At 41.9% G+C, this 27,242-nt stretch overlaps 1 protein-coding gene and 1 non-coding gene across 5 annotated transcripts in view; one reads left to right on the top strand and one right to left on the bottom strand.

Moving 5' to 3' along the window:
- Positions 1-27,242, bottom strand: part of LOC108296499 (centromere protein P) — a 273,862-nt gene that overhangs the window by 7,086 nt on the left and 239,534 nt on the right. The gene's annotated exons all lie outside the window — the stretch shown is intronic.
- On the top strand, positions 3,867-3,973 carry LOC119469579. The gene has a single exon (XR_005198412.1). It is a non-coding gene; the product is annotated as a U6 spliceosomal RNA (small nuclear RNA).

Raw genomic sequence — 27,242 nt, 5'->3', positions numbered from 1 at the left:
GGGCCCTTGTGGGACAGTCTTGGACGCATGGTTCTTCCTAGTGCACCTGAGGGACCTGCACACCCCTGAGAGTTCTATCTTATTAGGAAAATGAAGGGGACACCTGTGCTTCTGTGGATATTGTCATGAAGCTGGTGATTTGGGGGCAGCTGTTGGGAGACCTCGTTGTGCACACTAACTGGTTGGCAGGCACTGGCGCTTCCCCCCTGGAGCCCCCAGCCATCCACAGGAAAACTTGTCCTAAGCTAGAAATGCTGAGGCAGTGATTCAAGTGGGTGTTTGTTCAGCTGCTTGCCATATGCGGGGAGTCTGCATTTGAGAGCTCTCCTGGTGTTTACGATAGAAAGATGGTGGCTGTGAGAATGTTGGCAATTTGGTATCCAGCCCCAGTTTTACACCTGAAACCCACTGTGCTGTTGCAATAGTTGCTGGATGCTAGTCCAAAGGGAACAGAATTTTTAGCAGGGCTTTACAGAAAACCAACCTTGTATTATGTTTCAGTGCAGTACCAAAGAGGAATGCTATGTCTCTCACTTAAATGAGAAACCTTGAATCCTGAGTTTAAGTCTACCCGTGGGTGTCCACAGATATGTTAACTCATTTTGTGTTTTCCAAAAATTATGTCTGGCTTATTCAATGACTTTTTAAAAATTGAGATAAAATTTATATAAATTATATGAGACACAACTCCTTTAAAGTATATAATTTAGTGGGTACTAGTATATCCACAAGGTGGTGCAGCCGTCACCAGTTTCTAATTCCAGCACATTTCGTCACCCCCTAAAAAACCCTGTGCCCTTTAGTTATTGCCCCTAGTCCCCTAACACCCCCCTCCCAGTGCAGCCATAAGCAACCAACAGGCTACTTTCTGTCTTGGTTTCATTTGTATTTTAGTAACATTTTCTGTTTTGAAAGATACTCTGGTCTATAGAGAGATGACATCAGTGAGGTCACACCGTGGCATAAAATGCTGGCAAAACTCACCCTAGACTCCTCAGTAACTGGCACTGGGCCAACTGGATATCCACATGATAAAAAAATGAATTCCAATGATTACTGCACACCAAATACAAAAAATTTAATCATAGAAACGTAAGGGCTAAAACTAAAACTTCTCTATTCAAGACATTTCATACAAATGGAATTATATAACACGTGGTCTTTTATGTACCACATTTTGTTTGTCCAGTGATCAACTAACAGACATTTGGGCAGTTTTTACTTTTTGGCTATTTGATTTTTTAAAATGTTATTATTTTTGTAGAGACAGGGTCTCATTGTATTACCCAAGGCTGGTCTCAAACTCCAAGGCTCAAGCAGTTCTACTGCCTCAGCCTCCCAAAGTGCTGGGATTACAGGCATGAGCCACTGTGCTTCACCCTTTTTTGGGTTTTTGAAATAATGCTATGAACATTTTTGTATAAGTTTTGGACATACATAGATGTTTTCATTTCCCTTGGTTATATATCTAAGAGTGGGGTTTCTGGGTCATATAATAACTCTCTATCCACTGGGGAGTTGCCAAACTGTTTCCCACAGTGGCTACACTGTTTTTATAATCTCACCAGCAGTATATGAGAGTTCTGATTTCTCAATGGCCCCATCAACATTTTGGGCATGAGTTGGTATCTCACTGTTATTTCGAGTTATTTCCTTTTCTCTTATGTGCTAATTGGCCATTTGTATACCTTCTTTGGAGAAATGTCTATTCAGATCTTTTGCCAATTTTTTTTTTTTTTTTTGACAGAGTCTCACTCTGTCTCTCAAACTGGTGTGTGGTGGTACAGTCTTGGCTCAACGCAACCTCCACCTCCCAGGCTCAAGCAATTCTCCCACCTAAGCCTCCCAAGTAGCTGGGACTATAGGCGCATGCCACCACATCTGGCTAATTTTTGTATTTTTTTATGGGGTTTTGCCATGTTGCCCAGGCTAGTCTTGAACTCCTTGGCTCAAGTGATCCACCTGCCTTGGCCTTCAAAGTGCGAGGATTACAGGTGTGAGCCACTACGCTTAATTCCTTTGCCTATTTTTAAATTGGGTTATCTTTTAGTTATTGAATTGTAATAGCTCTTTATATATTCTAGAACAAGTCACTTACCCAATATATGATCAAAAACATTCTCTCATTCTGTTAGTTATCTTTTTACTTCTTTAATGGTGTCACTTGAAGTGCAAAGTTTTTCATTTTGATGAAGTCCAATTTAAGTTTTATTCTCTTTGCTTTCTGCTTGTGATTTTGGTGTCATAGCTAAGAAACTATGACCTAATTCACAGTCACAGAGATTTACATTTATGTTGAATTCTAGTTTTACATTTTTAGCTGATAAAGTTAGGTCTTTGATCCAATTTGAGTCAATTTTTATATATGATGTGAAGTAGGGGGTCCAGCTTCACTCTTTTGCCTGTGACTATCCAGTTGTCTGAGAACCAATTGTTGAAAAGATTCTTCTTTCCCTCATTTAATCATCTTGAGTTCATTTTTATTTTAGTAACATTTTCTGTTTTGAAAGATACTCTGGTTTGGCCAGGTGCAGTGGCTCATGCCTTTAATCCCAGCACTTTGGGAGGCCGAGGCAGGTGGATCACAAGGTCAGGAGTTTGAGACAAGCCTAACCAATATACTGAAACCCCATTTCTACTAAAAAATGCAAAAAAAAAAAAAATTAGACGGGCATGGTGGCATATGCCTGTGGTCCCAGCTACTTGGGAGGCTGAGGCAGAAGAACTGCTGGAAACTGGAGGGGGCGGACGTTGCTGTGAGCCAAGATCACACCACTGCACTCCAGCCTGTGTGTCAGAGTGAGACTCTGTCTCAAAAAAAAAAAAGATACCGTGGTTTATAGGGAGATGACACCAGTGAGGTGAGAGATGACATCAGTGGCATAAAATGCTGGCAAAACTTACCCTAGACTCCTGAGTAGCTGGCACTGGGCAAACTGGATATCCACATGTAAAAAAAAAGAACTTCAATGCTTACTGTACACCATATACAAAAATTTAATGAATCATACATAGAAATGTAAGGGGCTGGGCACAGTGGTTTACACCTGTAATCCCAGCACTTTGGGCAGCCAAAGGTGGGTGGATCACTTGAGGCCAGGAGTTCAAGACCAGCTTGGCCAACATGGTGAAACCACTTCTCTGTGAAAAATATAAAAATCAGCCAGGTGTGGTGGCATGTGCCTGTAATTCCAGCTACTTGAGTTGCTGAGGCATGAGAATTGCTTGAGCCTGGGAGATGGAGATTGAAGTGAGTTGGGATCACACCACTGCACTCCAGTCTGAATGACTGAGTGAAACTCTGTTGTCTGAAAAAAAAGAGACATAAGGTCTAAAATTATAAAACTTCTGAGTAAATCTGTGTACTTCTGGGTTAACCAAAGATGTCTTAAATAAAAAAGCAGTCCAGGCACAGTGGCTTACACCTGTAATCCCAGCATTTTGAGAGGCTGAGGTGGGTGAATCACCTGAGGTTAGGAATAAAAGACCAGCCTGGCCAACATGGTAAAACCCCATCTCTACTAATAATACAAAAAACAGTTGAATGTGGTGGTGCATGCCTGTAACTCTAGCTACTCCAGAGGCTGAGGCAGGAGAATCACTTGAACCCGGGAGGTGGAGATTGGAGTGAGCTGAGATCACGCCACTGCACTCCAGCCTGGCGACTGAGTGAGACTCTGTCTTGAAAAAAAAAAGACAACAATACTAAGTTCTGGTGAAGATGTGGAACAACTGGAACTAACATATGCTGCTGCTAGGAATTGGATAAGTTTGGCAGCTTCTTACTGCATTAAACATACACTTATTATGTGATCCAGCAATCTCACTCCTACATATTTACCCAGGAGAAAGGAAAACATATGTCCATGCCCACTTCCGCAGCACATACACTAAAATTGGAATGATACAGAGAAGATTAGCATGGCCCTTGCACAAGAATGACATGCAAATCTGTGAAGCATTCCATATTTTTTTTTTACACTAAAATTTACTCCAGATGGATTATAGATTTAAATATAAGACCTAACACCATAAAAACCCTAGAAGAAAACCTAGGCAAAACCATTCAGGAAAGAGGTGTAGGCAAGGACCTCATGACTCAAACACCAAAAGCATTGGCAACAAAAGCTAAAATAGACAAATGGGATCTAATTAAACTCCAGAGCTTCTGTACAGCAAAAGAGACAATCATTAGAGCGAACCGGCAACCAAAAAAAATGGGAAAAAATTTTTGCAATCTGCCCATCTGACAAAGAGGGCTAATCTCCAGAATCTACAAAGAAAATAGATTTACAAGAAAAAAACAATCCCACTCAAAAGTGGGCGAAGGACATGAACAGACACTTTTCAAAAGAAGACCTATATGTGGCCAACAAACAATGAAAAAAAGTGCATCATCACTGGTCATTAGAGAAATCCAAATCAAAACCGCATTGAGATACCATCTCATGCCAGTTAGAATGGTGATCATTAAAAAATCTGGAGACAGGCCGGGCGCGGTGGCTCAAGCCTGTAATCCCAGCACTTTGGGAGGCCAAGGCGGGTGGATCATGAGGTCAAGAGATCGAGACCATCCTGGTCAACATGGTGAAACCTCGTCTCTACTAAAAATACAAAACATTAGCTAGGCATGGTGGCATGTGCCTGTAATCCCAGCTACTCAGGAGGTTGAGGCAGGAGAATTGCCTGAACCCAGGAGGTGGAGGTTGCGGTGAGCCGAGATCGCGCCATTGCACTCCAGCCTGGGTAACAAGAGTGAAACTCCGTCTCAAAAAAAAAAAAAAAAATCTGGAGACAACAGATGCTGGAGAGGATGTGGAGAAATAGGAACACTTTTACACTGTTGGTGGGAGTGTAAATTAGTTCAACCATTGTGGGAGACAGTGTGGCGATTCCTCAAGGACCTAGAAATAGAATTTCATTTGACCAGCCATCCCATTACTGGGTATATATCCAAAGGATTATAAATCATTGTATTATAAAGATACATGCACACCTATGTTCATTGCAGCACTGTTTACAATAGCAAAGACTTGGAACCAACCCAAATGCCCATCAGTGATAAACTGGACAAGGAAAATGTGGCATAAATACACCATGGAATACTATGCAGCCGTAAAAAAATGATGAGTCATATCCTTTGTAGGGACATGGATGAATCTGGAAACTATCATTCTCAGCAAACTGATACAAGAACAGAAAATCAAACACTCCATGTTCTCACTCACAGGCAAGTGTTGAATAATGAGAACACATGGACACAGGGAGGGGAGCATCACACACTGGGGTCTGCTGTGGGCGAGGGATAACATGGGGAGAAATGCCAGATATAGGTGACAGGGGGATGGAGGCAGCAAACCACATTGCCATGTATGTACCTATGCAACAATCCTGCATGATCTGTACATGTACCCCAGAATCTAAAGTACAATTAAAAAAAAAAAACCTTTAACACACACACACACACACACACACAAAAGGAAAACATGTCCATACAAAAAACTGCATGCAAATATTCATTAATGAGCCCCAAAACTGGGAGCATTGAATGATTCTTTCAGAATGCATATCAGCCCTGTCACCTCCTGCTGTAGTGGGGAGAAGGGCAAGGGTGAAGTTGGGAGTGGTGCAGGGCCAGAACACACAGGCTGGTCCCTAGGACTTGGCCTGATGTCATTTGGAAAGGATCACGCTGACTGCTGTGTGGAGAGTCGACTGGAGGTGGGAGAGATGAGGGAGAACGCAAGGGGACTATGGCTGAGTGACACTGGAGTGAAGTGGATGTGCTCTGGGGGTGTGGCATCAGGGCTTGTTGAATGCAGTGGGTGGAGAGTTCCTGACCTCCAAGGCAGGAGTGCAGATGAGGTACTTTTTGCGGGGTAAGGCAGGAGAGGTGTGTCGGGGTGATCGAAGCTGAGTGTAGGTAGGAAGATGGGGAAGTACACAGGGATCGCTGAGGAGGGTGTGGGCAGCTACTCCTGCGGCATCTGATGAAATCAGCAGACACGTCTGTTGGACTTGGCCCTGTGGGCGTCTTGGTGAGTGGACCACCATACCCTTCCTCTCCACGCACAAGATTTCTGAGAGAAGTGAGACAAACTCCAGAAAGGTTTAGAAATGCCTACAGCAGGAGCGCTTGGAAGAACAATGATCTGCCCTCATTTCAGAAAGAAAACTGGCAAATACAAAGGGGTAACTCTGTGCCAGACACTGGTCTAGGTTCTTTACACGTTAACATGCATATGATCTTACCTGTGTTAGACAATCAAACAAATACCGAATGAACAGTTACTGCCAGGGCCCTGGGGCCAGAGCAGCTGCTCTGTCTGGGACAAGAGGCCTTGGTCCCACCCCAGCCCACTTAGCTGTTGATTGGCTATATGACTTTGAGAAATCCCTTTTAAACTCTCTGAGCCTCAGTTGTATTTTTAAAGTTTAATTTGAATGTAATTTTGAACTTACAGAAACTGTACATGAAAAGAATGAGAAGCTGCCGCCGGTTCACACTGCCTGTCACCTCCCTCTGTGTTGCCCCATGCTGGGACATGGTGCTTCTCACCCCTGGACACACACAGGGCTTTTCCCCAATTGACCATATCTCTTGTGTGACCAAAACATAGCTGTCCAAACCAGAACGTGCCCTCTTCAGGTGTCCCCAGCTGTCCCTACTGCTCTCTCCTTCCTCATCCCCTTAGGCCCCATGACAGCCTGGGTGCAGCTGCTGGCACCACAGATGGCTGAATCTGGGCCTAATGCTGCGTGTCCATGATGAGGTGATGCTGGGGTGGGAGCCCCACAGAAATACTGCTGTGTGTGCCTCAGACACGGCCACACCACTGCGCTCCGTGGGATGTCCTGAGACCACTGTCCGCTTCCCAGTCCAAGACTCTACAATGGCTCATGGCTACACCAATGACAGTGAGGGTCCCAAAGGGTGGCTTTCCATTGCCATCATTCCTCTCGCATCTGTTGGCTTTCTACCAGCTGAAAGAGCCTCCTCTCCCTTATTCATTTGTATCAGTAACCACTTGAACATCATGACCCATGGTGATCTTAAACAGGTTACAGCCTGTGGAATAAACAAGTGATTTATTTATTCCACAGGTTGTAACGTTTAAGATCACCATGGGTCGTGATGCTCCAGCCCCCAGGTCTGGCCAGTATGAGCCCGTACAAACTGCTCCTGGGTTTTTCTAATACAGCCCCACCATTCTTTGAGGTCTTTCTGCTCTCTGGCATCACCAGCTATTCTGGGCTCATTTTGTGCTTCCCTGCCCAGCTCTGGAATCAAAGGAGCTGACAGTATTTACAAACCAGGACCTGGTGTGCTCCTGGAGCTTCATTACTTCTAGGGCCTGTCAGTGGAAAGAGCTAGGAAGGACGCGCTGGTGTGCGCACGTGCATGAGCCACCTGCAGCTGCTTCCACCCGTCTGTGCACACCCATATTAAACACAGGCACGAGCTTTCCCAGACACTTCAGTCCAGCTCCTTTGACATCTGTCAGTCGCTCTGCTGCTGGGGAGGGACTGCATCCCTTCACCCTCAATGTATCACTTGTTTGATCAGGTGATTTACAGTCTCCCAAGAGTGCCTGCTGTCCCCTCGCAGCCTGCTCCTTTGGGGGCCATGGAGTGTGACACGGAGCTGACACAGCGCAGTCATCCATCTGACACAGAGTTTCCCGGGCCTAATATCAGGCCAGGCACCTTTGTCCTTTTGGTCACAGCGTGGTGTTTAAACGAGGGCTTATACCCCTGTGGGGAGGCGAGATGGGGTTTTCAGGTTCTCAAGAGCTCTAACATGGCAAGGACTGGCTATTTGAGGGAAATTCTGGAGAAGAAATGCTTCATATCATCACAATCATTTGAAGTAACAACTATCCACTGGCAGCACCAGAAGTCCCCTTTGGAAATTTCCTGATTGGCACAACTAGCAGAAGAGAGTCCCTCAATGACACACCATCTGACTGAAATGTTAACAGAAATCCCAGGCTACAGGGCTGGACAAAGGTGCCTGACTTTTAAATCTTCTGATTACATACAGGACAGGAAGACTGTATCATTGTGTGGATTTTTAACCGGTTTTTCTAGACTCGACTTGCGTTTTTGAAGTAAACACGTCCATGCAGTGATACACGCAGAACGGAATGCAGTCTGCTTGTATCACTGCTTCTTGTATGTGTGCTGCTGAATTGCCTCCTGTAAACCATATTAGCCTCATTTTCCTGGACGTGGTCCTGAGGCTCGGACACACAAACACAGACCCAGCAACACACACGTCTGCCCCCAAGAGTCGTCTGGTTGGTAAGAAACAAGGGAGCACAGCAGCTTGCTGCCTCAGGAGGCATCGGACCCACTTGTCTGACCCTGTGTGGGGGTGGAAGTCAGAGATCAGACGCCCTCAGTGGATGAACATGGGTGTCCAGGAAGGACCCCTCAGGGGACCTGTACCGCAGGAACCATCCACAAAAATAACTGGGAACAGCTGAGGAGCTCTGTTAAAAAGATTGCTTGTCCATAGGGAGTTAAAAAATGTGTCCTAAATATTGCTTAGTAAAACAAACAACCAGAAAAGCCTCTCTGTTCCAAACCCATGGTGGGTCATCAACATGGGAGAGTTGGAATGTCATTGCAGCACTTTGCCGCAGGAATAAAAACACAACCCCCACCAGAAGGGATGGCCGACCCGGCCCAGCCAAGGCATGATTTGTGCTGTATTTCTGGTAGTGACTGACACCCCAGAACCCTCACAAAAGCTTCTGCCAAACATTCTCCATGTGCCCTAGCCCCGGTGGGGCGGCCCGGCCCTCAGCACTTACCTCATCTCCGGACCTTTGAAGAAGACAAGCCGAGAGCCTCTATCCTTCCTTTACCCAACTTTTCTTGTTTGTACAGACTTGGGAAGAACTAGGGAAACCCAGAGTTGAAAGAGACCCACTCTATAGGAAATATATCCCAACAGCATTTTTAAAACGAAGAGGTGGGGAATTTTAATAAACAGCAAATGCAAGCGTGAATAATGGGCCTGTATCGACAGGAAGAGAGCCGGGGCAGGAGGCAACAAATGACAGGCCCCAAGCCAGATCCCATGCCCTTCTGTTCCCGTATGGAACCTCGAGCTAAACATAGTTGAAAAGAACTCCAAAGATTTCGTGACGTGGAAATTATATGAAATGCAAACTTCAGTGTCCATAATAAAGTTTGATTGGCACACAGCCACACTCACGTAGGTACATACAGTCTGTGGCTGCTTCTGTGCTGAGCCTAGTGACTGAGCAGACTACATGGCTGCAAAGCTTAAAAGTTACTCCTTGGCCCTTTGCAGAAGACACGGACCCTGAAAGACCAGGAGAGGTGGGTCCCACTGGTCCCCTAGGGAAGCCTGTGAAGCTCCAGGCAGTTTGGACATTCATGAGGCACAGATAAACCAAAAGAGAGGCTGGAGGAGGCCACAGGCTGGGGGAAAGTAATCTGACCATGTCTCCTACATGGAGAAAAGTCTAGTGGGAACCACACTGTACTTTTAATAGTGCTTTCTCTTGGGAAGTGACCCTGAGACACAGGAGGAATGCAGATTTAAAAACCAGTGACCAGTCACTGCCACATGCCACAGTGAGAGTCTAGCCAGGGGCTGGCATTGGAGGGGGAGGTCTGTCCTGTATGGCCTTGGCCCCTAAGCCTAAGATTGACTTTTTTCTTTTCCTTTTCACCCTTTTTGTTTCCCGAACTCCTTTTAGGGCCTGGTTTAGGTGCTATTTCTGTGTTTCTGGATAGTAAAATGGTTTTCAAACCTCTAGGGATGAGGAAATTCCAACAGAAATCCTTTATTTGCGACCATATTTCTATTTCCTTGTAGTTTTTTTTTTTTGCACAGAATCTTGCTCTATCCCCTAGGCTGGTGTGCAGGGTGCGATCTCGGCTCACTGCAACCCCCGCCTCCCAGGTTCAAGCGATTCTTGTCCTCCCAAGTAGCTGGGATTACTGGTGTGCACCACCATGCCCAGCTAACTTTCGTGTTTTTAGTAGAGATGGGGTTTCACTATGTTGGCCAGGCTGGTCTCGAACTCCTGAGCTAAGTGATCTACCCACCTCGGCCTCCCAAAGTGCTGGGATTACAGGTGTGAGCCACATACCTGGCCACCTTGTAGTTTTTGCCGTGTTTTATCATAGTTCATTTTAATTTTGTTAGAGCAGAAAAATTCCTGAAAAAACCCTTTAGTTATTTGTTTTATAATTGAATATTTAAATTTCATTTATCTATAATCTTTATAATCTTTGTAATCTTTGCTATTCAAACCAATTTCTGTCTCAGGACACAGGAGAAACACAGTGTTCCGAGCTGGCCACGTGGACAGGCCAGTGGGATGCCCTGCCTCCTAACCTTGTTCCAACTGGACTCTTGTGCACACAGCGCAGAGTGGGACCCAGTGCTGCCTCTCTCCGTGTCATGTCACATCATGCCCCCAAAGAAAACCAAGACACGTTATTTCCCCATTTAATTTCTCCCTCCTGACATATCCTCTAGACTCCCACTACTCTGGACACTCTGTGGAGGGTTTTCTCACTGGAAGTCACTGTCCCTTTGGTCGGTGATTATAGACAGCTAAGAGGAGCAGGGACTACCATGCTGGGGTTGCGGGGGTGAGGCCAACTGGCCCTCACATGGCCGCCTTCTCCCCTCCTTCACTCCTCCCAGAAGGACCCATGGCAGTCGGGGTGAGAGCTGGCCCCTGCCCTTGGCCAGACTAGACAGAGAGGAGCCCTGTGACTCACAAAACCCACACACCCAAAGAGCTCCACCTCAAACCAGTTTGAAAACAACCCTTAGCACCTTTTGGGAAAACAGAATTGGTGGTAGGAGAGATTACAATGTGAACGTTTGGCCATAAACACTTTGTTTAGAAAATGGAACTAAAAGAAGGGAATCTTAAAAATGAATAAAAGTTACAAATATGATTCTTCTGTACTTTCCCATTTTAGAATGGAAAGGGGAAAATTACTCAAGCAAAGCTGGTAATTTATACACCTTAGAAACACTCACCCTACAATCACTCTAAAGGCAAATGTACCCTTAAAAACCACTTCCCGTTAAGATTACTGGAGAAGACAAAGATCACTTCAGATGGGAATGCAAGTCCTAGCAGTAGTTCTGTTTTTCAGATTATCGTCGGAAGCTAATCATGTCGTAATTTTATGCTTTGAAAAGTAATTAACTTCCCTCCTAGACCACTAATGTGAAAAGGTGAGCCAAGTTGGTTTATTTCAAAATAGTCAGAAAAGGTAATGAAGAAGCTAACTATACACACACATATAAATGTAATAATAAATGCTAGAAACTCTCGAGATAATTCCACAATTTTTTCTTTATGTAATTATTCATATGTAATTCTAACAGATAATGAAAGTAATATTCCAGATATACACAGAAAATTTTATCATTAAGGTTTAAACTCCCATTATTTCATAAATCTCAAAGTAAGGCTGTCTAGAAACATTAAAACTAATTATAATTTAAAGTTATTATGCTCTCATTTAAACTTTTCCATGGAATAACAAACATTTTGAGATTGGTAGGAGTTTTTAAGGTCTTCAGGTTCTTTTTCACAAGACGAATCCCTCCCACTCCGGGCCCTACCCCATTTTGGAGCCCTTCACTCTTGCAGGCCCTATGCAGTTACTTCCACTAGCTCATTCATTCCTCACAGCAGTCACATGAAATCTTTGGTATGATGCTTATTTTAAAGAAACTAAGGCTCAGGATAATTAAGATAACTTGCTCAAGATTACACAACTAGTAAATTGATTAAAACCTAAGGGAAAGATTCTAAAACCTGAGCTCATAAACATTCTACTAGATAACATCTCTAAGCTCAAATACATTAGTGCACAGGTCAAGTTTTATCACAATCAATTTGTAGCAGCATAATTCAGTGCTGGCAACTGACTTTGATGGTAGCAGAAAAAAACATTTTTATTGGGAAATATATTTGCCCCTAAAAAGTTTGCTCACTTATTCCCAATCCAGTGCCAGACATGAATGTAGCCAAGTCTCAACCTTAAAGAGCCCTGATCTAGTAAAGGAAACATCCTATGCCTCATTTTTTATTAAAAATACTAAAAGGAAGTATCATAGAGGAAGGTTATTAAAAAAGCCAGTGGGGCCCAGAGTCCAGAAGAGCAGAGAGCTGCCTCTTACCGTCGTCTTTTATTAATAGATGGCTGCTGTCATTGCGGCGACAGAAGCCAGGGTGTGGGAGAGCCTTTCTGCCTTCTGTACAGACTTCTAACTAATTCTTCACCATCCCATTCCCACTTTCCAATGTACTTGATGTCTCCCATTTCTGAGCAAATTGGAATTCTTCAAAAACAGGAGGCTTCCTCAAGCCTTTCTCTAATCAAATACCACACTTTATAGGTTCCAATATTGTATTGCTGCCTTCTTCCCACCTATTTTTCTTCTTATTTTTTGACACAGGGTCTTACTATGTTGCCTAGGCTGCACTTGAACTCCAGGGCTTGGCTTGGCCCTACCTCTCCTTTATCTGTACATTTATGTCTTTTAAAAAGTAACCAGTCTGGGCGATATAGTGAGACCCAATTTCTACAGAAAATTGTAAAAATCAGGCATGGTGGTGTGGGCCTGTAGCCCTAGCTGCTTGGAAGGCTGAGGTAAGAGGATCACTTGAACCCAGGAATTTTGGGTTGCAGTGAGCTACGATCACACAACTGCATTCCAGCATGGGCAACAGAGCAACACTATGCCTCAAAACAAACAAAGAAACAAAACACCTTTTTACTGTCATTTTAGAAAGGTTTTGGCAGGCCTCCTGATAAATCCTGCACGTTTCAATCTGACATTTTCTGAGGACTTTCATGTTTAACAATGTGTTTAATTTTCCCTCATACTTGATGAATAGTTTGGGTATAGAATTTAAAGTTTAAATAATATGGCCAGGAGCAGTGGCTCACGCCTGTAATCCCAGCACTTTGGGAGGCTGAGGTGAGCAGATCACGAGGTCAGGAGTTCAAGATCAGCCAGACCAACACAGAGAAACCTCGTTTCTACTAAAAATACAAAAATTAGCCAGGCATGGTGGTGGGTGCCTGTAGTCCCAGCTACTCAGGAGGCTGGGGCAGGAGAATCACTTGACCTGGGAGGCAGAAGTTGTAGTGAGTCGAGATTGCACCACTGCCCTCCAGCCTAGGCTACGGAGCGAGACTCTGTCTCCAAAAAAAAAAAAGGTTTAAATAATATTTACACTGTATTTTATAAATCCAATGATGTATGTTCAAACTTGTACTTCAGAGCCTTATATTAAATGCTTTCAGCTTTTCAAAAATGGGAGAAAATAGGCTGGGCGCAGTGGTTCATGCTTGTAATCCCAGCACTTTGGGAGGCTAAGGTGTGCAGATCGCCTGAGGTCAGGAGTTCGAGATCAGCCTGGCCAACATGGTGAAACTCCATCTCTACTAAAAATACAAAAATTAGCCAGGCATGGTGGTGTGCACCTGTAATCTCAGCTATTTGGGAGGCTGAGTCAGGAGAACTGCTTGAACCCAGGAGACGGAGGCTGCAGTGAGCTGAGATGGTGCCACTGAACTCCAGCCTGGGCGACAGAGCAAGACCCCATCTCAAAAAAAAAAAAAAAAAAAAAAAAAAAAAAAAAAAAAAAAAAAGAAAGAAAGAAAAAAAAGAAAAAGAACAACTTCTCACATCCAGGACAAAGAAAAATAGGGCACAAATAACTTACATAAATGAAAAATTTAAAAAAAATTTTTAAGTTAAAAGAAAATTTTGTAGAGATGAGGTCTCACTATGTTGTCCAGAATGGCCTCAAACAATGCCTCCACCCTTGGCCTCCCAAAGTGCTCGGGTTACAGGTGTGAGCTACCATGCCTGGGCACAAATGAAATTTTAAGTTGAAATTTTGTATTACATCAGGAGCTGATAGTTAAGAAAAAATAAAACGAATACTAGGCAGAGACTTAAAACTTAAGGGGTGATGAAAAGTCTCAGCAAAGTAGTCCAAAAGACAATGATAGTTTATTCCATTTGCATAGTAGTTCTAGTATTGAAAGATCTTTTAAATATCGAATCACAGAACACCTTTATGAGGGAGGAATATAAAATTATGCCCATTTTGAAAATAAAAAAAAGGCTCAGACATGCCGTGCTGCACCAGTGTCCCAGAGCCAGAAGTGGAAGCAGCAGCGGGGCCACCTGCTTGTGGGGCCACCTGCTCAAGGTGCCTTTCTCAAGAAAATTTTAGGTTCCCCATGATCTTGCTGAAGTGCTGATTAGAATGCAGTTCCCCTGTTACTCCTCTGTTATTAGCATCTTACATTAGCATGGGACATTTGTTACAATTAATGATCCAAGATTGCTGCATCACTACTATAACTAAAGTCCAAACTTCATTCAGATTTCCTCAGTTTTACCTTAATGTCCTCTGTTCCAGGATTCCCATCCAGGATATCACATACGTTTGAGGTTCATGAGAAGGGTAGCAAAGTGTACCTATATTCTTGCTTCTCTACCAGGTTCCCTTTATCTACTGCTACCAGTTTAAGTATTATGCTTGGTTATTTTAATAAGTGGCTCCCATTTTTTACCAAAAGAGTTTAAAGAAAAAAATTTATTTTATTTGGGTCCCAAAATAACACTCGCCTTGTAGTCTCGCCACAGACCACATAAACCAGCTCTGCCAAGCTCTAATCACTGTTAGCTTTCATTGTTGGCCCAGGCAGGAGGAAGGAACCAGGTTATTATGGGCTTGACTTAAAACAGATAACAGGAGAGTAGCAAACACCACTCTTTCATTTATGCATTTCTATATAGATCAACCATGAATTGGCAAAACATCTTATAACTATTCATATTTCAACATAGAATAGCTCTTGAATTAGGGGAAATGAAGGCAAAAGGAAAGAAAAATCCTTTGCTGTCTTAAAACGGCTTTACTTGACTAGAGTAACTCTCAGTAAAAATACTTGTGGTTCACCCTGTATATGACTGTATAACATAAGCTTGGGCTGACTCATTCATTCAAAACAATGTTATGGAATGTCTCCTATGTGTGACGCCATGGTGGACTGTTTTTCTTTGTCCGGTGAGCCTTCTCATTTCCCTTCCTCTGGTGACAAATCCTTCCCACCTTTGCTTAGGAGCTGGTTCACCTCATCATAGCACTCTCAGCATCTTACACAGAATGTGGCTCCCTAGGGCCAACTCTCCTGCTGCCTGGGATTGAGAGGTGGATGCTTGTGGGACATGATGCCAGGGCTGCTGGGAGGCTCACACAGTGGGAGAGAAGCCTCCAGCCTGGGAGCCAGCAGCTCTGGTTGTCTGAGCTACTCCAGTCTCTTCACTAGCTACAGGAGCCACTAACGTTCCTTTTCGTTTAAGCCAACATAAGTTGGGTTTCTGTCCCATCTTCTCTCACTTGTATAGAAAGAGCCTTAACAAGCACAGACATGATGTTAAACGCTGGGTATATATGGATGAACAAAATAAGCACTGTGCATCATCAGGGGAGTACAAACTAAAACCACAATGGTATACCACAACACACACACCCAACTGGCTAAACATGACTAACAAAACCAGCGTTGAAACAGGTGTGAGCAAATGGATCCCTCATATACTGCTGTTGAGAATGTGAACTGGTACAGCTGCTTTGGAAAACTGTTGGGAAACATGTGCCAAAGCTGAGCATATGTGTATGACATGATTCAGCAATTCTACCCAACATAAATCTGCACACATGTTCCCATGCTCATAGCTACTGTTATAATGGCCAGAACTGAGAAATACCCAGGAACAGTATGACGGATAAAGACTTTGTAGCATGGAATACTATACAGCAATGGAATACTATACAGCAATGAGATGAATGACCGAAAATTACTCACAATGTGGATGAACCTCACCAAAAACAATGGGGGAGCAAAAGAAGGCCGGCACAGAACACTACACGTGGCCCGATTTCATCCACATCAGGTTCTAGAGCAGGCTAGCAGATCCCTGCTGTCAGAAGCCAGGAGTGCTCACTCTGGGCAGGTGAATGAATGGAAAGGAGTGAAAGGGCTTCGCACTCTGGGGCTTCTCATGCTCTCTTTCCTGATCTGAATGGTGGTCATACAAGTTCATTTTGTGAAAAACTATCAAATTGTATATTTATCATGTGTAAATATATCCATGTTAAATGTGTAAGGTATACATTTATAGATGCATATGTGTCATTATATGCCCTTTTCTGTATGTCCATATTTCAACAAAAAGTTAAAAACTAAGACAGTATTCCTGACCTCATGAAGCATAAATTTGGTGGAAAAGACAGATAATAAATAATGAAATAAACTAAATTTATAATTTAAATATTGTGATGAGTGCCAAGATGCCTCCTCTCTACTGTTACCCTTCTGCTTTGAAGAATGCTTTTTCTTTTTCTCATCTGGAAGCTCTGTAGCCGTCTTGGTGACTTTACTTCCTCTCTATGGATCTTTTCTAGCTTAGTCATATTTATCCTAAAGAACAGTAACCCATAAACGAGACATTGTGGACAGATTCTCCAGGATTTGTTACAATTTCTTGTGATCTTCCTGGATTAAGATGGGCAATCTGCAAGTCTTTGTTAACACTGTGGCATCTGGAATGCCGTTCTGGGAAGTCAGTATGTCTTTTCTTGGGTTAGGGTTGACCTAACCCAAGGGCATATCTTCCAATAAGTATGGTTTGGATTTTTTTTCCCTGCAGGTCTTATCTTAAGCACAATTTTTTATTATTTTTCAGTGTGCTCTGAATAATGTTTTCAGTGCATTCCCATTCTCTTGGTATTTCAGTGAGTAGAAAGGTTTAAACTTATCTGAAAGTATAAAGATTTTAACGTTGACTCCCTCTTGGCTCACTTATTCAAAACTTTAATTGTTTAATACTTATCTATCCTGAAACTATGGTCTACATGCTTTTGTTTCGCTATAATTAGTTGCATCGCGTTTGAATAAACAGGCCAAAAGCTACAGATTAGAAATTTTTGTTACACGCAGATATTAGTTATACACATTTGTTTTAATGTTTGTGAACTTTCTATTTATCTTTCAAAATCTCCTTCTATTAAGAAGTCAGCTAACTTACACGTTTAAATAACAGTTGAAGAAACATAATTTCCAGAAGCTAAGGCTGACCAAAGACATGGAAAGGGATTGTACAGTTCGTGGATTTATTTGGAAACAGAGAGACATTGTGTTTAAGGGCTGGACAGGGACAAGGGCTCCAGAGCCCAGGAGGCTTGCATAACAACTGTCTAACTTTGATTATGCGGCCCTGGCCCGCAGGAGGAAATGGAAACAGAGAGTGTGAGCCAAGACAGTCAAGCTTCAGCTTCTTTCTTAAAGACAAAGTAGCCAAAGGATAGATTCCAATTTCCTAAAAGTCATACTTCAGCCTCAGACAAACACGAATTCTACACTGTTTTTAAAATCAAATATCTTTAAGTATAGCATTTATTCACACATTTGTAACAGAAAGAGTTTTTATTTACAAGTGCCATACATACTGAATGCTAACCAGATGTTTTATACTGTCTTATAAAGCAAGAGAATGCATTGAAAGAAACTACAGTTCAAGTATGAAAAAAACCTTAGAACAAGTAGTTAAGAATTTGTTGTGTTAATAGAATTAAAGCCTTTGAAAGCCCTTTGTTGAACTGTGCCTCACCACTGACATACATTAGAGAAATTTGCTCAACCAGTGCCTGCCAGTGCCCTGGTTTTTGCAAAACTCTTTGGGTCTTTTCTGTTCCACATCCTTTGTAAGTAAATGTGATCATGATGTTGTCATAAAGTGGGGAGAAGAAATAACGAGGTCTCTTTTTGGGAGGTGGGAGTTGGGGAGCAGGGATGATATTGTGTAGTTTAAGTTTTTCAGATTAATACAATATTTTAAACATAACAAAAACATAATTAAAGGGTGAATAAAAACGGATAGAGTCAGGAAATGTGACCATATGATTATCTCCAATTTAAATTACAACTAGACTTTGTAAGATAAAGTAGTTAAAAAAAGCATTCAGCAACAATTTCACCTATCATTAAAAGCTCAAAATAAAATAGCTCAAAATAAAAAATAGATCTGTAGAATGCTTAGTTGAAATCTTCCATAAACATATAAGAGAATCACTTCACACCCATTAAAATAGCTATAATCAACAAGACAGGCAATACTAAGTGCAGGTAAGAATGTAAAGAAGAGAACTTCATATACTGTTTGTACAGCCAACATGTATGAGAATGTCCGTGTAATTTCAAGAATGTGAAAATGCTGTTTTGGGTAGTCAGTATGTCTTTTCCTGGGTTAGGGTTGACAGACAAGGGCATATCTTCCAATAAGTATGGTTTGGATATTTTTTTCCCTGCAAGTCTTATCTTACACACAAGTTTTTGGTAAATCATAAAATGGTACAGTCATTTAATAAGATCATTTGGTAGTTTCCTTTTTTCTTTCAAAAAAATTTCTTTTTTGAGACAGGGTCTCACTGCTGCCCAGGCTGGAGTGCAATGGCACAATCTTGGCTCAGTGCAACCTCCGCCTCCCGGGTTCAAACAATTCTCCCATGTCAGCTTCCCTAGTGGTAGAGTGCTGGGACTACAGGCATATGCCACCATGCCCAACTAATTTTTTGTTGTTGTTGTATTTTTGGTAGAGACGGGGGTTTCACCATGTTGCTCAGTCTGGTCTCGAACTCCTGGGCTCAGGTGATCTGTCCGCCTTGGCCTCCCAAAGTGTTGGGATTACAGATGTGAGCCATTGCACCTGGCATCCTTCAATTTTTTAATGTCCTTTATAAATTCTGAAATGATATATTTGCATATTAAGCTATAATTGTTCCCTTAAATTCTGTAGTAATGTAGATATTTTATTTATTCATAACTCCACATATATTCACCCCTCATGGGAGTCTCACACTAGGGATTTACTATCTCTTATAAGGCGAATGTCCTTATCTCTTATCTTCCTACATCCCTAAACCTGGGGCCCAATATTGGAGCTTCTTCTAGGAAAGTATGGCTGCAAAGACATAAATTCCCATCCTACAGTTACCTGATCCTTTTCCCAAATTTACATTCTCACTTGCACTTGATATTGTCTGTCTTGTTGATTACAGCTATCTTAATTGGTGTGAAGTGATTCTCTTACGTGTTTATGGAAGATTTTGACTAAACATTCTATAGATCTATTCTCTCTTCAAATACACTTTCCCCTGAGTCCATATCTTAGAAGTTAGGTGATGGGAAGAGAGACATTACAACAGAGGAAAACCTTTTAAAACTCACAGCTGCTCTCTTTTTTATTTTTATACTTCGGTGAAATTCACATGACATAAAAGTAACTATTTTGTTTTATTTTTTATTTTCTTTTTTGAGACTCTCTGTCACTGAGGTTGGAGTGCATTGGTGCAGTTTTGGCTTACTGCAACCTCCACCTCCTGGGTTCAAGTAATTCTCCTGCCTCAGCCTCCCAACTAGCTGGGATCACAGGCACCTACCACCATGCCTGGCTCCACCATGCCCAGCTAATTTTTGCATTTTTAGTAGAGACAGATTTCGCCACATTGGCCAGGCTGAACTCCTGACCTCAAGCGATCCACCCACCTTGGTCTCCCAAAGTGCTGGGATTACAGGCATGAGCCACTGCATCCATCCCAAAAGTAACCATTTTAAAGTAATCAATTAGATGAAATTTACTACATTCTCAGTGTTGTGCAACCACTACCTCTATTTTCAAAACATTCTGATCACTCCAAAATAAAAGTGGTTCCCATTAAGCAGTTAATCCCAATTCCTGCCTCCCTTGGCCCCAACAACCACCACACACCAATCTAATTTCTGTTTCTACAGATTTACCTATTGTGGATATTTCATATAAACTGAATCATACAATATGTGACCTTTTGTGCCTGGCTTATTTAGCAAACAATTTTCAAAGTTCATCAGTATTTCATTCCTTTTTATGCCTGAATAAAAATCCATTGTATACAAATACCACAATTTGACTGGTCCCCTTTTTTATAATTTCTGTCTTCTTACTGATATCTCATTTTGTTCATACTTTTTTCCTGTTTTTTGTTTCCACTCTTTGAGCACATTTAGGACAGTTGTTCATTAAAACTGTTTGTCTAGTAAGTTCAATACTGGGCTTCCTCAGAGATGATTTCTGTCATTCCCCTGCCCCCCACCAAATGGGATATTCTTTCCTGTTTCTTTCTATGCCCTGTATTTTTGTTGTTGAATACCAGGTATTTTGAATACAGAACACAGTGACTCTGGGAATCAAATTCTCCCCTGTCCTCAGGGTATGCTGTTGTTGATTGCTGAGGGCTGCAGTTGTCTGTTTAGCAACTTTTCCAAACCAGTTGCACAGACTGTATTCCTGCTTGTGTGTGGTCAGCGAAGTCTTTGTTACTATAGCTCATTAGTCAGCCAGTGACCTGATAGAGATTTCCTTAGATGTCTGGAAACCAAAAGTAAAGAAAAAAAAAAAAATCGATTCTCCTGGTCTGTCCATTTTGGCTCTGAGAGGGGCACTCCTTCAAAGCTATGGCACTCTGCCTACAACTCTGCCTTAGCCCTCACCCCCTACTTGCTCCAGCAGAGGTGCAAAGCTAGCCTCCTCTTAGGTCTTTTCTAATTCTAGGCATGCATGTTGTACTCTTTTTTCCTTGGTATATGCATGGTCCTTCCAAGCCCTGAGTCCCCCAAGAAACTTTCCCCAGCATCCTCCTTCCAGGGTTTTTAAATTTGTCTGCTGCTTGCTCTGTTCACCTCATCCCTTGCCCCAGGCAGGCATGTGTAGTGTATGACTTTAAATCTTTCTACAGGTTGGGTGTGGTGGCTCATACCTGTAATCCCAGCACTTTGGGAGGCTAAGGCAGGCAGATCACCTTAGGTCAGGAGTTCAAGGATAACCTGGCCAACATGGTGAAACCCCATCTCTACTAAAAATACAAAATTAGACGGGCATGGTGGTGCATGCCTGTAATCCCAGCTACTCGGGAGACTGAGGCAGGAGAATTGCCTGAACCTGGGAGGTGGAGGTTGCAGTGAGCAGAAATCACACCATTGTACTCCAACCTGGGTGACAACAGCAAAACTCCATCTCAAAAAAAATTTTTCTTTTCTACAGACACTGCCACTTCCCAGAAAGCTACTCTAGCTCATGGGAAGGTGTCGGAACAAAGGTCAGCCTCTGCACCAGTCCCTTCAGGAACCAGCAGACAGGTCAGAATGAACAAGTTTTTTTAAGAAGGTCTATATTCGGCCGGGCGCAGTGGCTCAAGCCTGTAATCCCAGCACTTTGGGAGGCCGAGGCAGGTGGATCACGAGGTCAAGAGATCGAGACCATCCTGGTCAACATGGTGAAACCCCATCTCTACTAAAAATACAAAAAATTAGCTGGGCATGGTGGCACGTGCCTGTAATCCCAGCTACTCAGGAGGCTGAGGCAGGAGAATTGCCTGAACCCAGGAGACGGAGGTTGCGGTGAGCCGAGATTGCGCCATTGCACTCCAGCCTGGGTAACAAGAGCGAGACTCCGTCTCAAAAACAAACAAACAAACAAACAAACAAACAAAAAAAAACAAAAAGAAGGTCTATATTCGTCCCTTGGTAAAAAACAAGTTTTTTAAGGAGGTCTTTATTCATCCCTTGGTACCAAACAAGCTGCTGCAAGAACATGGGCTCCTAGTGTCACAGCCTCCACTACTGTGCTAGGGAAGGACAGATGATAGCCAAGCGAAAACACCATAATATTAATATTTTTCACTGGAATCCATACACCTTTTCTTCACCAAGCACTTGCTCAGTCGTTGCAATCGTTCTGAAAGTTCTGAAAGTTTATTCTGTCAATTTTTGGCAGTTTACGATGGTTTCAGTGGAGGTACTGATTCTTTGAGTGCCCTACTCTCCCATTTCCTGTTACATCATTTTGGTTTTGCAGTTTCTTAAACTGTAAACATAAGCTTGCCATAAAACCCGTAATTCTACTCCTAGGAATCTAATCATGAGAAATGAAAACAAGTCCATACAAAGACTTACATGTGAAGGTTCACAGCAGCTTTATTCAATATAGACAAACAAGTTCTGACCACCCAAATTCTCATCAACTGGTGAACGGATAGTCAACTATCAAAAATGGAGCCAGACTTTTGATTCTCTATCATTTACAAATCTCCAAAATTATCCTTAAATATGAGTGATTTCATGTCACTATCCTCCCTCAAAAATATAAAGTGACTTCTTTTTTTTAAGACAGTTTCGCTCTTGTTGCCCAGAGTGGAGTGCAATGTCGTGATCTCAGCTCACTGCAACCTCCGCCTCCCAGGTTCAAGCAATTCTCCTGCCTCAGCCTCCCGAGCTGGGATTACAGGTGTGCGCCACCATACCCAGCTAATTTTTATATTTTTAGTAGAGACGGGGTTTCACCATGTTGATTAGGATGATCTCGATCTCTTGACCTTGTGATCTGCCCACCTTGGTCTCCCAAAGTGCTGGGATTACAGGCGTGAGCCACCGTGCCTGGCCATAAAGTGATTTTTTAAGAGCCTAGAATGAAGTATTTATTTCTAAAATGTGGTACTCAAGATCCTCTGTAATATTTCTCCAAACTTACTTTCTAGCCTTTGCTTTTTTATTCTTGTTGTTTTGAGACGGATCTCAGCTCACTGCAATGTCTGCCTGCCGGGTTCAATCAATTCTCCTGCCTCAGCTTCCCAAGTAGCTATTGCTAGGCTGGAGTGCAGTGGCCACGATCTCAGCTCACTGCAATCTCCACCTCCTGGGTTCAAGTGATTCTCCTGCCTCAGCTTCCCAAATAGCTGAGACTATAGGCACACACCACCACCTCCAGCTAATTTTTAAATTTTTACTAGAGACTGGGTTTCACCATGTTGGCCAGGCTGGTCTCGAAGTCCTGACCTTGTGATCCACCCACCTTGGCTTCCCAAAGTGCCGGGATTACAGGCGTGAGCCACTGTTCCCAGCCAGCCTTTGCTTCTAATATTACAACCCAGTCCTAGTGAGCAGTTTTCCTTCAGGCATCACCTGCAAATTCTTGTCATTCTACTCAAATGCCATCTCTTCAGGAAATCTCCCTGCTTCCTCTAGTATGTCCCCATATAATCTGTATAATATAGCAATCAATTGTGATTACAGTTAGGTGTATATATTCGTTGCTTCAACTAAATACTGAAGCACTGAAACAACTATATAACATGCAATTTGTTAAGAGAGTATCTTATTCACTTTAAACTGTAGGCACATAGTAGGGGCTTGATAAACATTTGCTGAATTCATAAATGTACAAATGTACATGACCTACAAATAAAAAAAGCTAAAGAAAATGTATTTAAGTCCTTGATGGTAGAAAAAAAAAGAAAATTTTAAAGGAATTAGTGAAACTGGGAATTATGGAATAATAATTGAGAAATAAATTTAAACGAGAAAAAAATAGGGAAAATTTTATGTAGATGTTTTAATCCAAAAACTCTAGAGCTTTAGGGAAGACACTTGGCCCAAGACAGAAGCAACTACTCCAATTCCTCATGCATAAGTGCCTGTTGAATGAACAATAAGACTAATTGGTTAAAACAAACTTAGAGCCAGGCATATCTCAGCACTTTCAGAGGCTGAGGTAGGAGGGTAGCTTGAGCCCAGGAGTTCGAGACCAGCCTGGGCAACATAGTGAGATCCTGTCTCTAAAAAAAATGTATGTCAAAATTAGCCAGGCATGGTAATGCGTACCTGTAGTCCTAGCTACTCTGAAGGCTGAGTGGGGAGGACTGTTTGAGCCTGGGAAGTCAAGGCTGCAGTGAGCCGGGATGGTGCCACTATACTCTAGCCTGGGTGATAGAGTAAGACCCTGTCTCAAAAAAGAAAAAAAGCAAACATAGAAACAAACATAAAATAAAACATTGAACACCTACTCTATGCCAAAAGTATGTGAAACACATACTTAGGCAAGACCCTCATCTGATTTGGGGAAGCAAAGAGTAAATGGAAAAAGTCAATGCATGCTGGGAGTCACTGCCGCCAGGGACTTGTTTGGAAAGTATTTGTATTGCTGCAGATGGGAATCATTTGAATGGTGCCTCATGAAATGAACCAGGCTGGGACTGGGGGATGGTTGTGGTGAGGTGTGGTCAGGTCACTAACACATTCTGAAGAAGTGGAACTAGTCTTGGTGTTTTCATTCAGCTATTGATCATATTTGACAGCAGAATGCCTTCATGGGGCTTGTAATGGTTCAAGAAACTGAACTAAGGAGAGCCGTCAACTCACAGACAGAAAGCTTAGTTACTGCTACATATCCAACCATTGATGATATTCTCCAAAGACATAAAGAAGGAATTTTCAATATGCAAACATTTAAACTTTACCTTTGCTATTCTGAATTATAGACACCAAATGGCATACCATCCTAAACAGATGATGGCATAGCTCTTCCAGCTGGCATGCTGGTGATTTCACAGTGAAAATATTGTTTGTTTCACTAAAGCCTGCTTGAAAAATTTAAAAGCAAAACAACTCTGATCCACTGAAGATTTTGCCTAAGTATAACTAACGGTTTTACTCAATCTCCAAAAAAAAAAAAAAAGAAGGAAAAAATCCCACTTCTCTGCAATTTAAGCATATATTTAGAAAAAAATGTTAAGAATGAAATAAAGCACCCATAGTCTTTGAACCTCATATATTAAGAATGATACTCATGAGATAGAGCTAAAAACTTCAAGATTCCTGTAAGCATTTACAAATACGCTATAAGTGAATCAAAGTAAGAGAAATAATCAAACCAATAAATATTGACATTAATAGGTACAAAGCTTGCACTAGGTTACACAGAAAAGCAGTCCAACAATACAAAGATGTTCTATTCAGGACATGAAAATAAATGCATGTTGGTTGAATAAAGTTATATTAAAAATACTAACTTTTCTCATTGTTACAAAGGCTTTTTATAGGATTCTGCTGCTGAATATATGGTTAACTCTATACTATTGTATATCACCACCACCCAGCCATGCTTGTAAAACTTGACCTTGACCTCACAGATCATAAATGATGAGACCAAGGATGAACACATGATCCAAGCTGACCCAATCAGACTGTCTTAGAGAAACTTCACATCAAGGATCTGACCAACAGTCTGGGAAGTGCTTGAACTGTATACACATGTCATTTTGCCATGTGTTTGCCATGTCAAACACAATAAAAGCTGTTGCAGAAGACAACTCTTTTTGGGAGAGGAGAATGAAGTAGACTTACAGAAAGTGATAAGGCTAAAGGGAACACAAGACCTCAGAAAAAGAAAGCAAGATAGAGAATCTGAAGATTGGGTGGCTCACAAGGGTATCCCCATTCTTCTTCCCAGGACCTTGAGATTCACTCTACTATTCTTGCCCTTTTAGAGCAGGATATTCTTCAGTGCCCTTCCAATACATCCCCTTGTGTACTAGGGCTTATTTGAAGTGTGTTTCTGTTACTTACCACCAAGGAGTCTTAAGAACTACAACAGTCACTTCTATTACATAGTGACAATGAAAAATATGAAATGGGATGGGCATCTTTTTTTCCAGAAAGGATAGCACTTTTGAACATAGATAATAAAAGAGAGGGCAGAATTGGGCTCCACATTATTTTTTCTTTACCTTTTGTCGACGTCCAGGGCCCTAAGCAGTTATTTTAACCAATTTTTCAGGTTTACACTTGTTATCTTAGGAAGAGGATCACTGACCTCTTCATTCTGCTGTATCTGGAAGTCCCACAATTGACTTTTTAAATTGTTTTAAAATTATTTTTTGGGCCGGGCGCGGTGGCTCACGCCTGTAATCCCAGCACTTTGGGAGGCCGAGGCGGGTGGATCACAAGGTCAAGAGATCGAGACCATCCTGGTCAACATGGTGAAACCCCGTCTCTATTAAAGATACAAAAAATCAGCTGGGCATGGTGGCAAGTGCCTGTAGTCCCAGCTACTCAGGAGGCTGAGGCAGGAGAATTGCCTGAGCCCAGGAGGTTGAGGCTTCAGTGAGTTGAGATCACGCCATTGTACTCCAGCCTGGGTGACAGAGAGAGATCCTGTCTCAGAAAAAAAAAAAAAAAAAGAAAAAGAAAAAAGGGTTTTTCCTTATGTTAGTCGAAATATCACATACCTGATTTTTGTTCATTACATGGTTACCTTAGACATTTTATCATCTATACTCATCAAAGTCTAAATAAATCCATGTCTCAGTCCTCCTCTTGAACACAAGAATTCAGAACATTTTAATTTTAAGCAAACTTGCATTATTGTGTATTTTTGAATTCTAGCTTAAAAACCTCTCACATTACATCATTATGATTATAGTATGCAGTGTTTGACATATTTACCATATTCTTTTTCTTTTCTTGTTATTCCTTCTTATATCTCAAACCTACCTTCTTGGATCATTTTCCTTCTACCTGAAGATGATCCTTTCATTCTAAAATATGTGTCTATTGGAGGGAAATTCTCTAAGTTTCTATTTATCTAATATTATCTTTATTTCACTTTCATTCTGAAAGAGAGTATTTGCTGGGTATAGGAGGTTTGCTATTATTTTCTCTGAGCATACTGAAACTATCAGTCTATTGCTTCCTGGTTTCCATTGCTGCTGTTGAAGGATCAGAGTTTGCCAATACAGCCAATCCATTCCTTCTGGATGCTTCAAAGACCTTCGTCTCATCTTTGGTAACTACAGTTCCATTATGTTATATTTAGGTGTGAGTTTCTTTATATTTTTTGTTTGGATCTTATTTGGTTTCTCAACACAGATTTTTATAATGCATAAAATATAATGTCTGTCTTATAGAATGAAGAAAAAAAAAACATAAAATGTAATATGGCCTAACAGAATCTTGCCAGCACCCTAGAAGTCCCTTGGCATTTCTCTTCCCCATCATATACCTTTCACTTTCTTCTAAAGTAATACATATCTTGATATTTATTTATTTATTTATAAAAGATGGGGGTCTTGTTATGTTGCCTGGGCCAGGCTCAAACTCCTGGACTCCATCTTCCTACCTCAGCTTCTGGGCAGCTGGGACTATAGGGGCATACCACTATGCCCAGCTGTCTTGATTTTTATACAAATACCCTCCTTGTTTTTTCTTCCCCCTTAGATTTTTTTCCTTACTTAAGCATACAACCCTAAACAAGAAAGCTTAGGGTTTTT

The sequence above is a fragment of the Cebus imitator genome, unplaced genomic scaffold (assembly GCF_001604975.1).
Source record: "Cebus imitator isolate Cc_AM_T3 unplaced genomic scaffold, Cebus_imitator-1.0 Scaffold720, whole genome shotgun sequence".
Lineage (NCBI taxonomy): Eukaryota > Metazoa > Chordata > Mammalia > Primates > Cebidae > Cebus > Cebus imitator.
The sequence above is the reverse complement of the archived record's forward strand: the minus strand, read 5'-3'. Positions and strand labels throughout refer to the sequence as shown.